Raw genomic sequence first — 13,307 nt, forward strand, 5'->3', positions numbered from 1 at the left:
ACACCTGTAAATTGGTGGTAAGTCTGAGAGAGTAATTCAAAACTTTGATGATATGCTCTGACACTGTGCGGTAAAGTTCAAAGGTGATTAGAAAGAGATATACGAGGTTGATTTGATTTGTGATTCTGAGAAATTATTGGAAGTAATTCATGAGAGTTGAAAGCAATTTCTTCTGGTAAGCTCTTTGGGGACAAAACTCCATAAATGGGGGAGAGTTGTAATAGCACGATTTTAGGCCTAGTCAGAACAGTGGTTTCGGGACCACAAATCTGATGAGGAAAAATTTATTTTTATTATATTTTTATGGTCTACAATTACACAGAATGATTTCATGAAAATTTCATTCGAAAATTTTGACATTTGGGCACTCATTTAGTCAAAATGACTAAATTGTAAAAAGTGAAAAACTTGAGTTCTAGAAGTTAGAAGTGTCTAATTCTATGAAATTTTAAATTTGTGGTCCTAAAATGGTAATTAGACCATTGGTTAATTTGTTGGACACAGATGGACATGAAATAGGTGAAATAGAATATTCTTAAGTTACGGGCATTTTGGTCACTTAGTAATTAAAATGAATTAAAAATAAAATTAAAAGCCAAATTTTGTCCATCTTCAACCCCATGGCCGAATTTCACAAGGGGAAACCATGGCTAGGGCTTTTCAAGCTTCCAAGCTCAATTGTAAGTCCATTGTTGCCCCGTTTTTAATGATTTTTACGTTTTTGAAATCCTTGTAACAAGATCTACCTATTTCTACCATTTATTTGAGTTATGATGAAGGTTTACGGTTTGAACCATGTTAGAAATTTGTGCATTTTGATGTTTAATGGTAGATTATGCATGTTTATGGTTGGAGAAATAACTTTTGCATAGTGATTTTAGGTGAAAATGCTTAAAAGGACTAAATTGTAAAAGTAATAAAAATATATAGTAAAAGTGTGTTCTTGTGGGAATTTTGGGCTGTTATAGTTATGAAAATGGTCCGGCTAGGCTTAAAATACAAAGAAATTAAATAAATTTCATTTTACGATCCTAGGGGAAAAATATAAATATGATAAAGTTTAGGGGCAAAAACATAGTTTTTCCATAATATGATTTTTGGGTCAAAATGAATAATGTGACTAACAAATAAGCTAAATGTGATGTTATAGATCAAAGAAAACGAGGTTCAAACCTAGAACAGGGGAAAAATGAGTAATAACGATTAGGTCCCTCTTTGTATTTTTGGTGTCAAGGTAAGTTCATGTGTAAATAATGCAATGATATATCATGTTTTAATATTTTATTAATGTATAAGCCTCTATGATTAATTATTATGACAAGTGTATGAACAATGCTATAGTCTATGAGCATGACATTGTGAACGAGTTCGACGAATATATGATATCGAGAAAAATCTCGTTTCAACCTTAAGATTTAGGATCAATGTGACATGTCACTAGGAACTATGTCATTATGAGTTCATGAGATTATGTGTATCTGTGGCTATGTGAATCCAGGTACTAGTCTTGTACGTTCTACTGGTGGCTGGGTAGCCCAGCATGTGTTGCAGGTACCTGTCAGCTTGTGTGAGTAGGCCCATGATTAGCTCGAGAGCGAGCAATGTGTGATATCCGATATGAGGTAGCAAGTGGCTATGTATGAGGGACTATGTGCAAGTTTTCCATGTATATGATAGTATTCTAAGTGTTCAACGGGTAAATCAGTGAATTATGTGACAAGTAAGTCAATTATGAAGAAATATGAGAATGTGCTACGAGTTAGTACAGGTATGTACTTATAACCCATGAGTAAAGGTTTCGGTATACTATGAATATGTGGTAAGAATTCATATTGATAGTCATGTGACTAATGATCTACAATTATGATAAATGGATGCATGATAATATTTGAAAATAATCATGTGTTAGGCTTATGAGCCCTATTGAGTTGGGATATAGTATGATGTATATACTTAAGTTATGATTCAATAGATATGTGAAAGATGGCTAAGCTATATGTTGAAATTATGATTACTCGTAAATGATGTGCGTGTTGTTAAGCAAATTGAAATAACTTGTTAATAATGTGATATGCTATAATGGGGAGATTATGGTTGCTAGCCTAATGACAAGACAATATAATTAGCGTGTGTAAGATAAAAGAGTAAGCATTATGAATGAGTAAGTGGTAAGCATGGGATTTAATGCAAATTGTAATAATAGTATCATGATGGATGGATAAAGTAAATAAATGCTAATAGTTATTCTTATTTGTATATGAACTTACAAAGTTTTGAAGCTTACTCCCCTTTTCTTTCCCACCTCTCATAGGTTTATTCAGCTAGCTCGAGTTAGAGATCGTCAGAGATTCTATCACACTATCAAGCTATCATTTGTGGTATAAGTGAATGTAAGTATGTTAAGTCTACGACATGTATAGGGACTTTGTCATTTTGTGTATGTGTCATTATGATATACCCAAATGTATTGGCTTGTAGTGAATAAGGATTTGATTTGGTATGTAGCCATATAAATTGGCTTATATTGGCTAATGGGTTGTAAGCATGTTAGTTACTCATATGCTTATGCCAATGTCATTATTTGATGTGGTTTATAATAGTATGTTAATGAAAGTTAATACGAGGGAATAATGAAAGAGTAAAATTAGCATTAAGACAGTTTTGGACAGCAACAGTAGTACAAATTTGAAAAATCACAAAAACTTGTGGAAATGAAATTAGTGGTTGAATAAAGTATTAAATTAAATCTTATTGAGTCTAGTTTTACAGAGAAGAAACGGTGTAAGTAAAATAATTTCATTTTATGAGATATTTGAATTTTTGTGAGAGAAGGTCAGAATGATTTCAGGTTTCCCTGTTCTGGCTTTGGAAAATCATTAAAAATTGTATAACAATAACTGGGGGTTTAAATTTATATGTTTAATTTCTTAATGAGTCTAATTTCAAGAGAAATGAACGGGAACATCATCCGAATCCCGTACTAAGAGATAATTAATCTTTAGTGAATAAAGGTCGAAACTATCAAATAGTAGAATAGGGACGAATTTGAAGAATTAACTGTACTTATTGGCTAGACCATAAATTTTGAAAATCTTGTGGTAGGAATATATTTGAGTCTAGTTTCGGAAAAATCAAGCGGATCTTAATTTAGAGTTTTGTAGCTGAAGTTATAAATAATTTAGTGACTATAACTCAAGTGGACAATTTTGTTATGAATAGTAAATAATTGTTTTTATATGTTTAAGCCTTGATTATGGTTGTGTTGGTAGCTTAATTGTGCCATTTTAAGTTCAATTGAAAGTGTGTATGTGAGTGTGAAAATGAGGGTGGAAAATGGCTTGGTAAATAACCATTTTCTTGGCCACACCAGCCGTGTTAAGGACACAGCCTCGAGACATGGGCGTGTGACTTGGCCGTGTGACCCCAAATTGTGCATGACGTCATAAACAGAGAGTTACACAAGCTGAGGACATGGGCGTGTCCCAAGCCACACAGGTGTGTGCATGACCACACGGCCTACCCATACGGGCGTGTGACTCTGCAAAGTATGAAAATTTTCTATGTGTAGTAAAAGTTCCAAAAGTTTTCGGTTTAGTCCTGAACCACTCCCAATGTATATTTTGGGCCTCGTGGGCCTGTATAAGGGACGATATGCATGTGTATGAATGGTTTTAAACTGAATGAAATGTTATGGCCTAGTTTTGTATTATTGATTATGTTGAAGTCCAGTAATCCCTCGTACCCTGTCCCGGCATTGGACACGGGTAAGGGGTGTTACAGATACTCCCCCAAGAACCCAAAGACTTTGATTTCTCATAAAGTGTCAGCGGAGTCCTAAAAGCAACATCCGTTGATCCCTGGTCGACATCACTTATGGTTGACATTAGGATGGTATCTGATTATCTTCGAGCCCAACTTTCGTTCTTGATTAATTGAAACATCTTTGGCTAATGGTTTCGTAGTTGTTCGTCTTTCATAAATCAAAGAATTTCACCTCTAACTATGAAATAAAACTGTCCTCGACTGTCTTTGTTAATCATTACTTCGATCTCAAAGGCTAACACAATAGGATCGAAATCCTATAATATTATCCCATGCTAATGTATACAAGTGTAGGCCTGCTTTGAGTATTCTAATTTCTTCAAAGTGACAGCATCGGAGGAGTGACTCGGCCAATTGAGGCTAAGAGTGCACCATCGGTAGTAGGGACAAGTAGACTGGTGCTAACCGTGTAACACCCCTAACTTGTATTCTCGTCAGTACAGGGTTACGGAGCATTACCAGAGTTTACAATTCAAACAAATAGAAATTTCAAACATTTCATAACATATCATTAAACATATTAAAACCAAATCAAAACATGCAAATTGTCCCTTATACAAGTCCTCGAGGCCCAAAATACGCATTAGAAACAAGTCGGGACTAAATCGAAAACTAAGAGAAATTTTCAAAAAACATTGAAATTTTCAACACTGCAGGGGTCTCATAGTCGTGTGGCCAGGTCGTGAAAGAGGCACTCCCGTGTCTCAGGTTGTGTGGGCATTCGAAGTAAGGACACACAGCAGTGTCCCAGCCCTTGTCCGTGCCTGAGTAACTCACTAACTTGGGTCACATGGCCAAACCACATGCCCATATGCCAAGCCATGTACCCTTTGAAATAACCTCACACACCCGTGTGCCAGGCCATGTGATAGGCTGTGTAATAGCCTAACTAGCAACCCTACATGTCATTTGTATCCTACGGATTCCTAATGTTTACATGAGACTTGGTAATCGTCGTACGTCAATGGATATACACTCAGAAATTATATATGACAACTCATAACATTTATATAATTCAATTAAAAACATATAAACATAATTTAATTACACAAACTTACCTCAACGAGTATTCGTAGATATGGAGGCCATTAATCCGAGAGTTTCTCTTTGCCCCGATCTAATTCCGTACGAGCTCTAGCTGGATCTAATCAAGCAATCCAAGTGGCTGAAGCCTAGCTCAACAATGGCTTCTTTTTCTCTTCTTAAATCGGTTGATGATGATGAATAAGGATGATGGTTTTAGTTTTATTTGATTAATATTATCATTATTTTACAAATTACTTAATTAACCTTAAAAATTAATCAAATTTACACAAATGCCAAACCATGCGCTTCCACTATCACTTCTAATGGTCTAATTACCATATAAAGACTTTCACTTTAATGTTTTATAGCTATTTAATACCTTTAGCTATTAGAGCTCAACTTTTGTACTTTATGTGATTTAGTCCTTTTTATCAAATTGAACATGTAAACGGTAAAATTTCTTAACAAAATTTTTATACAATACTTCTATCATACTATAGGTATTAAAATAATAATAAAATAAATTTTTTGACCTCATATTTGTGGTACCAAAACCACTATTCTAATTTAAATGAAAACGGGCTATTACAAACCGTGAGGTAGACCGATCGACCCACCCCTAAGTCCAAATATGAGCTTTTTAACTGCAACAAACTTAAATATATGCTATTGGAGTTGGAATTACTGTAGCTGTTGGAAGTAGACTTGCCCTCCAATGGATCCTCGTTAAGGGGTTTAGATTGTACTCATTCAAATTACCAGACTCATAGAGCCCAGTATTGTTATTTATTGTCACTACCTCCCCATGTCAGAATTGTGTAATTTGTATGCATGATGCCTTCCTTGGATGTGGTAGTCATTTCTCAAGCTTCCTATCCAAAATCAAACCCTAATTCTCCGTCACCCGTCACCACCATAGTAGGCTACTATCCTACCATCAAAAGTTGATAGGGTAGAAATTTGAATGATGTGCCATTGGCACAAAGGCCGTGTGATCTATCAAGTTATCAAGAATCATCAGAGCAACAGGAAAAGTCTGCGTGAACCTTTTATCTAATAAATTCACCCCTTCCAGTAGTCATGGTTTCTTTGCACGTATTAGACTAGAATTTCTACGATTATCCGAGTAGCAAATACCATCAAACAAACTATAATTGATTTAATGAGCCATTTGTAGTTTCACAATCTAAATTTGTTCATACTTATGTCATATGTTGCGTATGGGAGCCTGTGACCATGGCACACTTGTGTGATCCATCATGTTCAAAGGAGGTCATTTGGCCCATCCAGACTGGCCTGTTTCTTGGAGAGATTGAAGGTCCATCTACAAAGCTTGGCAAATATGGAACGTGATCTTCAAAGATATGTAATCTTTAAAAGATACCATTCTATAATCTTAAAGATTTGATTTGTAAATAGCTTTTAATCATAGCCATTGATGTACTTTGATCTGTACTGTTGATTTTGAGGAGGCTTAACGATAAATATAGTCCTCTCCCACTCATTGTAAATCATTTAATGAGCAATAGAATTCTTGAGAGCATGCACTCAAAAATTTCTCTCTAGTGTTCTTGCTTTTCTGTGGCTTTGGTCATCTTTCGAGTTCTTTCAATTTTTGTTCTTCTACTTATTCTTCGTGGGTGGCTTAGAGCAATTCTATTGAATCCTCAATTATTAAGAGTTAGGCTGACTTAGGCATTTTTGGAGCAAAGAAACTGCCAAAGGCGGCACATAATGCATGGGAAAAATCTAATTCCGTTACAGTTGGTACCGGAGCAATCTACAAGGCTTCTTTGGGCAATGGAGGGTTAACTGCTATTGCATCCAAGCCCAGTATGGATGTTCCCATGTAACAGCCTAGTTTTTAGTGAACTCAGAGTAGTGGTTTCGGGACCACAAATCTGATCCAAAAATAAGGTTTATTTTTATTTCATTATACAGACATATTATAATAGGCATGTCGTGTGAAAATTTTGATACGAAAATTTTATCGATTAAGTGTTTAATTACGAGAAGGACTAAATCGCATAAAATGCTAAAGTTGAATTCTAGAAGCTATAAGGGTTAAATAGCTATGGAATTAAAATCTAAAGGTCTTTATATGGTAATTAGACCATAAAGAAGCATGTAGATTTTTCTTGGTGACTCATCCATGGAAATATAGAAAAGGGCAATGACTAAATTAGAAATAGCAAAATACCTAATTAATTAAAAGATGAAAAGAAAATATATCATCTTATTTTTGTTGTCTTCAACCTAAACACATGAAAATCCTAAGTGAGAGAAAAGAAAATTTCGAGGCCTAATTGGGTAAGTTTCCTTATCCCATTTTTAATAATTTTGATATTTTTGAAACCAGGATAGTTTAATATATCTATTTGAGGGATTAATTTGAAAAGTTATCAAGGTATGAAAAATGGATCATTGATGTATATGCTAGAAATTAGAAATTTATGGTAGAAAATGAAAGATTATTGATAGATAAACAACTTTTACAAAGTGATTTTTAATGAAAACATGACTTAGGGACTAAAATGAAAAGTTGTAAAATTTGAGGAAAAATTCTGAAATTTTATGAATACATGTGCTGTAAAATTTGTAATGAGGCCTGGTTAGGCTTGGAATAAGGAGTAATTTGCACAAGTTTCATTTTTTGAGCCTAGGGACAAAATCAGAATTTATGGAAAAGTTAGGGGTAAAATGGTAATTTTTCCTAGGACATAAATTGAGTCCATTTAAATATGAAATGTATGAAATTGATGGTTAAATTCATTTGTATAGATCCAAACAACACTAATTCGAGGTTAGATCGAGGAAAAAAAAAGGTTTTAGATTAGTAGACTTTATACGCGAACAAGTGTCGAGGTAAGTTCATGTAACTTAATCGAGCATGTAATTATCTTAATTGAATGTTGTGATTGTATGTAATGTGATTTGTATTGATGTGCCTTACTTGTATACTATGATGGAAAATTTCATACATGCTTGAAATGGTGATAAAGGTGTAAGTCCCGATTGAATGTTGAATTTCGATGATTATGTGCGCTTTCCCGAAACTAATAAGGTTCTGCATTTGTTGCAGACAGGATTTAGCTCGGACGAGAAATCCTATTGACCTTGTTATAGAAAGGATTTAGCCCAGATAGGTAATCCCGATATAATACCTCTCGAGCTTACGTTATGATTAGGGTTTAGCCTAGGCTGGTAATCCTAATCAAGTTCCTTTGAGCATAAGTTATATAAAGGATTTAGCCTGGACTGCTAATGCTGTTATACGATATGTGGCTCGAGAGAGTGTTTCTTGGTTAAGTGCCCTTATGGGTCCCCTTGAATAAGAAATTGATGGATTATTGAATTGTACACTTCGGGTTTACTACTTGAGCATCCATCGGAATTCAATGATTCAACAGACATAAAACTCTTGACATAGCATGAGAATCTTGAGATGAAATGATAATGACTTGAAAGAATATTGCTTGATGAGCTCATCCATGTTACTTGATTGGTATGAAGATTTTGGTGACTAACATGTTTGATTGAATGTATGTGATTAGGCAATTTAGCAAATGGACGGAAACATAACATTGTATGCTTAGATTTAATAAACAGGATTGGTAAGTGTAGTTTCCATTATACAAACTTACTAAGCATGTAATGCTTACTCCGTTTATTTTTCCCTATTTTATAGTGCTTAGAAGCTCGTGAAGGTTGGAAGATCATTAGAGCATCGTCACACTATCAACTAGTTATTTTGGGTATACTTAGTAAAAATCATTTTGGTGTAATGGCATGTATAGTACAACTTGCCCAAGAGTGGCTTGAAATGTTATTTTGTAACCTAGCCATTTTAATGGCTAGTAATGGTTCATTTTGGTATGACTAAGTAGATTATTATGGTATATATACACACATGCATTATGTTAAGAATATGTAATCAATGTTGTGAATGCCTAATTTAAACTAAGGTGAGGTTGCGATCATGTATGCTTTTAGTGATATGCCTTGTGAATGATGAAAATTTCTAAAACTTGAATGCTTGGATTGGTTGGTATTGGATGTGTGTTTCAAGTGCAGGTCTTGGATGAAATTTTGGGTGAGAAATAAAGCTAGAAATGGCTTCATCTTGTCCACAAGGGCAATGTAACACCCCCACGCCTGAAACCATCACCGGAGCCAAGCTTGAGGTGTTACTAAACTTATCTTACCTTTTAAACAACTCTAAACCACTTATTTTAATTTTCGGAATAAACTATTTTTCTGCGTCATGGTTGCTTAAAAATTCATTTCTCGAGTTTTAAAACTAAAAATTAAGATCTGTAAATTTTCACTGAAACTAGACTCATATATCTATCTACTAATTTTTTTCTAGAATTTTTTACTCAGCCAATTAATACAGTTTATTAGTTAAAGTTACCCCTGTTTCAAAATTCGACTGCACTGGCCTCTACTTACTATGAACCACTTTTCTCTCTGTAAAAAATTCATATTACTATACCATTTGTTTCTATTAAAATTACATTCAATAAGGATTCTAACCATATAAAGTACACCACCTAATTATTTTTGTAAAATTTATGGTGAATTTCTAAAGTTGGAACAGGGGATCCAAAAATCACTCTGGCCCTATTTCACCAAAACTTAGATACCCTATAAAATACAAAATCTTTACCTATTTTGCTTATTCCATATGAAAATAGACACAACGAGCTTTAATTTCATATATTATTCACCATCAACCCATGTCTATACAATTTCTTGTGATTTTTCAAAATCCTGTTATTTCTGATACTAGAATCTATTTTTAAGTTACTTTCACATTTTTCTTAGTTTTCATGTGATAGTTACTACTTAATCATAAATACTATTAAACATGTATATCATCAGCCACTCTATTAGCTAATCACTAGCAAGTATTTACACATCATTCATTGATCATATCATATCAAAAGAAACCAAGTTCCTATACATGCCATACACAAAACGAAACGTCTAACTATACCAATATGATTTCTTCGATAGTGTGATCCGGTCTCCGACGTTTCCTTCGATCCCCGAGTGGCTTGATAAAAACTATAAGAAAAAGAAAATAAAGAGAGTAAGCACTAGGCTTAGTAAGCTTACAAGAAAATAAATTACAACATTCAACATAATGAATAATTATACATAATGTCACCTAGCCTCATAAACTTTCTGTACTTCTCATTTTCTACCTTCTTCTTTACTCACTTACCTTCTTTCTTACCTGACCTTTCACTATTCATAAATATAATCTACCTTCCCTTTTGCTGATAATTCATTGTAATTTAACGTGTACAATGACCCGTTCAACCACTCGGAATACTAAGGATACTAGGGTCGTTCCTGTCTATCAATATCCTGCCAATGCCATGTCTTCGACATGGACTTACATGAATTATTCCTGTCTCCAATGCCATATATATATATAATATGGGCTTACATGGCTCATTCCTGTCTCCAAAGCCATATAATTGATATGGACTTACATGGCTCATTTCATCCGTCTCTGTCTCGTCCTGTCAACCCCAATATCCTAACATTCCTAAGGTTCAAACGGGGCTTCTTAATGCTTTTTCTCTGTCACTTAGCCTTTAATTCAACTTTAAATATTCAAAGAAAATAAGTATATAAATGCTGAAATTGACAATAATAATGTAAAATAAAAGAATATTGCATTTATTTATCAGAACTTACCTCGATACAAAATGTGACTAAACTTTACAATTTAGTCCTTTACTTTTTCTTTTCCCGATCTACTCCCAATTTCGCTCTTCTTGATCTATAATAGAAAATTTAACTTATTTAATATTCACATTTATCAAAACAGTCCTTGACCTGGACTTTGGCAAAATTACATTTTGCCCTAAACTTTCACATATTTGCACTTTTTCCCCAAGGCTCGTAATTTAAACTTCATCCTATTTTCTTATGTTTTATGACATGCTGATCATTTTCCTTCTATTACAACATCAAATTCACACTCTAACATGTACTTATGACTATTAGGTATTTTTACCAATTAAGCCCTTTTACTCGTTTTCACTTAAAACCGAGTAGCACAAGTTATCTAACATAATTTAAAACCTCATATTCTATCATAAAACATCAAAATAAACACTTTTCACCTATGGGTATTTTTCCAAATATGAACCCTAACTTAAATTATTGCTAGCATAAGCTTTATCGAGCTACCGGGACTCCGAAAACGTAAAGAACATTAAAAACGGGGCTTGGAATCACTTACTATGGAGCTTGAAAGCTTGAAACAAATCCTAGCTATGGAGAACCCTTGAAATTTCATGCTAATGAAGAAGATGATGAATTTTGTGTTATTTTTCCCTTTTTATTTCATTTAATATCCAAATGACCAAAATGCCCTTCCTTATTAAACTTTCAAAAATTCCATCCATGTCCTATTTTGTCCATGAACTTAGAAATTGGTCAAATTGTTTTTTAAACCCTCCTAATCAATATTCCAAAGCAATTTCATACTAAAAACTTCTAGAATGCATGTTTTGCAAATTATTCGATTTAGTCCCTAATCTCAACTTAAGCACTTTATGCATAGAATTTCATCACGAAAATTTCACACAATCATGCAATCATATCATGAATCTCAAAATAATAATAAAATAAATTTTTCTACCTCGGATTTGTGGTTTCACAACCACTGTTCCGTTTAGGCCCTATTTCGGGATGTTACAGGCAAACACATGGGCATGTGTCTAGACCGCGTGTGACACACGACCTAGTAACATGGGCATGTTGTTAGGCTGTGTGTCCCCTGCACCTTAATTTTAAGAAATAGAGTGCTCAGAATTGAGCACACGGGTAAAGACACGAGCATGTCTCTTAGCTATGTGTGCCACACGGCCTAGAACACGGGCGTGTGTCTTGGCCATGTGAAGCCTACACCTATTTTTGAATTGAATTAATTAACCACACGGCCTAGCACACGAGCATGTGGCATGGCTATGTGTGCAAGTCAGAGAGTTACACGGGGTCGAACACGGCCGCTAACACGGGCGTGTCCCTTGGACCACACGGGTGTGTGAGCCCTACACCTGGGAAAAATGTTGAAAAGTCGCAAAAAATTCTTAAAGTTCCCAATTAAGTCTCGACTAGATTCTAATTCTCGTATTGGACCTCAAGGGTCCAATTAAGGGATGTTTTGAATGAACTCAGTAGATGAATAGTAAATTATAAGAGTTATCTGTAAAATGTTTTGAAAGTTTTGGTAATGCTTCGAAACCCTATTTTAACGACGGATACATGTTAAAGGTGTTATATTTACTGGTATCAGAGCTACGGTTTAGCTGATTCTCAGTTTTGATGTAGCAAACACGAGTTTAGCTATACATGACATTATATAAATTGTGATAATGTGATGACTCCTGGTCATTTTTAAATGTGTTTTTTCATATAGTAATGCCATCAAATCGAGCTAGAGCTGAATCCGAGGAAGCTGAGAGCAATGCTTCAACTTCAGTTCAAAGAGTTGCGTCTGCGTCTGGTAGTGAAGCTCGTGTCTGAAGGCCGAAGTGAGGAGGCAAAACAAGCCTTCTTTCAAATGATGAATGAATGGTTTTCAAAACAAACCATGCTATACAACGACCTCCCTTACTTGGTTCCCAACCGATTCTTGAAATATCGCAGGGTGCTGAACTTGTTAGAATTGGTAAGCCTCCGATAGATAAAATCCGCAAACATAGGGCAGAAGAATTTAGAGCTACTGCAAATCATGATCCGGAAAGGGCTAAGTTTTGGCTAGAAAATACTATTCGGGTTTTTGATGAATTGTCTTATACACCTGCTGAATGTCTGAAATGTGCGGTATCTCTACTAAAAGACACAACTTATCATTGGTGGAATACCATAACTTTAGTTGTACTGAGGGAGAATGTCACATGGGAAATCTTCCAGGCTGAATTCAGAAAGAAGTATGTGAGTTAGAGATTTATGGATCAGAAAAAGAAAGAATTTTTAGAGCTCAAACAAGGAAACATGACTGTATCTGAATACAAATAGAAATTTGTTCGGTTGAGCGAGTATGCCAGAGAATGGGTTCTGACCGTGGCTGAAATGTGTAAACTCTTTGAAAAAGGCCTAAATGAAGATTAAATTTTTTATTGGAATTCTAGAAATAAGAGAATTTGCAGTGTTAGATGATCGAGCACACAAAGCTGAGGAACTGAGTAAGGAAAAGAAACTAGCCGAAAGAAAGGCTCAAGTTTCTGGAAAAAGAACTATGAGTAAGTCACAATCGTTTGCTTTTAAGAAATTAAAGAACTATTACGATCATGTGACCACCTTTACAGGATATTCTAGAAGAGACGGGGCTTTCAACATTCTAACTCGAGCTCTTTATCTCCATTTGTGGCCAGTGTGGGTAGTGTTGGTAATCCCAAATTGAAATGTAAAAATTCTAACGAATTTCATCA

Source organism: Gossypium arboreum, chromosome 3 (assembly GCF_025698485.1).
Source record: "Gossypium arboreum isolate Shixiya-1 chromosome 3, ASM2569848v2, whole genome shotgun sequence".
NCBI lineage: Eukaryota > Viridiplantae > Streptophyta > Magnoliopsida > Malvales > Malvaceae > Gossypium > Gossypium arboreum.